Source organism: Microtus ochrogaster, unplaced genomic scaffold (assembly GCF_000317375.1).
Source record: "Microtus ochrogaster isolate Prairie Vole_2 unplaced genomic scaffold, MicOch1.0 UNK14, whole genome shotgun sequence".
Classification (NCBI taxonomy): domain Eukaryota; kingdom Metazoa; phylum Chordata; class Mammalia; order Rodentia; family Cricetidae; genus Microtus; species Microtus ochrogaster.
Genome location: NW_004949112.1, coordinates 843,691 through 845,440, shown reverse-complemented (window position 1 = coordinate 845,440; position 1,750 = coordinate 843,691). Strand labels below are relative to the sequence as shown.

At 44.9% G+C, this 1,750-nt stretch overlaps 2 pseudogenes; one reads left to right on the top strand and one right to left on the bottom strand.

Annotated features, from left to right (window-relative positions):
• Nucleotides 1–1,350, top strand: part of LOC101999656 — a 2,055-nt pseudogene extending 705 nt beyond the window's left edge.
• A 151-nt stretch (nucleotides 1,351–1,501) lies between these two features.
• LOC101999385 overlaps nucleotides 1,502–1,750 on the bottom strand; it is a 4,911-nt pseudogene continuing 4,662 nt past the window's right edge.

Below are 1,750 nucleotides of genomic sequence, written 5' to 3'. Positions count from 1 at the left end.
GTTGCCGCCCTCGCCGATCGCCATCTCGGCCTCAGAGAAACTGAACGACTTCCCCCAGGTGTTCGGTGCACGCGAGCCCAAGGCTCAGAGGCAGAAGTGCTTGCAAGGCTCCTCGCAGTTCCCAGTCAGGGTAGCCAGGCGGAGCTGCGCCCCTGCCCCACCTCAAAGATGCCTCTTCAAAAGAACAAGAGCCTCTCTGTCAGAAGCTACAGCGGTGCTGTGTACTGTTGGATTTCAGTGACTGTTTCAGACTTGAAGAGCAAAGAAATTAAAATGAGCAGCACTGAATCAACTGGTTGAGTGTGTTTCAACTAGTAGTGGTGTCATTGTCGAATCAGTATTCTGCTATAGTTAAAGATGATCAGTGCTAACATCTTCCGTTCGCTTCCTTCAAATGATAATCCAGATTTTGATCCAGAAGACGAGTCCACACTTGAGGCTCTTGGCCTCACATACAGTTGGTGTATGGATTCTTCTTGAGATTCCCGAAGAGTCCTGATTTCCAGCACAGCATTGCAAGTCGATACATTCACCAGAAGTTTGTACAACAGCTCCTGGAGCTTTTTGATAGTGAAGACCCGAGAGAACGTGACTTCCTGAAGTCGGTTCTCCATCAGATTCATGGGAAGTTTCTTGGGCTGAGAGCGTTCATCAGAAAGCAAATTAACAACATTTTCCCCGGGTTAATATATGGAACAGAACGTTTCAACGCTGTGGCTGAACTCCTTCAGATCTTAGGAAGTGGCTGGGCGTCGCCACTGAAAGAAGAACATAAACAATTTCTAATGAAAGTCCTTATTCCTATGCACACTGCTTTGTTTCATGCTCAGCTGGCACACTGTGGCCTACAGTTCCTGGAGAAAGACACAGCATGGACAGAGCCTGTTATCAAAGGACTGCTGAGATTTTGGCTGAAACATGCAGACAGAAAGGTGATGTTTTTAGAAAAAAATTGAAGAAATCTTAGATGTCATTGAGCCAACACAATTCAAAGCACTTGAAGAGCCCTTTTAAAGCAGATGTCCAAGTGTGTCTCTGGTTCTCATTTTCAGGTTGCAGAAAGAGCACTGTACTTCTGGAATAACAAATGTATTTTTACTTTGATTGGAGAGAATACTGATAAAATTCTGCCGATGATGTTTGCCAGTTTGTATAAAATTTCCAAAGAACACTGGAATCAGACCACTGTGTACACGTGCTGAAAACCCTGATGGAGACGAACGGACAAGCTTTTTGGTGATCTTACTAGTTCCTAGCAAGCTGAGAGACAGAGAGAAAAAAATGAAAGAATTGGAACGTAAAGATCTGTGGAAAAAACCTGAAAAGCTGAAGCTAAAGACGGCTCTCTAGAAATAGGACAGCGCATACAACATGCACGGCATTCTCGGCTGAAATACAAGTGCCAAGTAAGATCAGCTCCCGCCTCTGCTGGGTGAGGAGTTTTGTACACTCTTTTGGAATATATAAAAACTTCAAAGCAAACCTCATCAGTATAATATTATTAGCAGGCCAGTTTTTCCTGGGAAGCATAAGTGAAAAAAATATGGGTTAAACATAGCCCTGGCTGACCACAGACACAGTGTGTGGTCATCTTTGTCTGACCGTTGACTGCGTCACCTTATCATCCATGTTACATGTGAGGTCACCCTGGGAGTGGCAAGGATCACGACTTGAACTCTATCATCCGTGTTACATGTGAGGTCGCCCTGGGAGGGGCAAGGATCACGACTTGAACTCTATCATCCGTGTT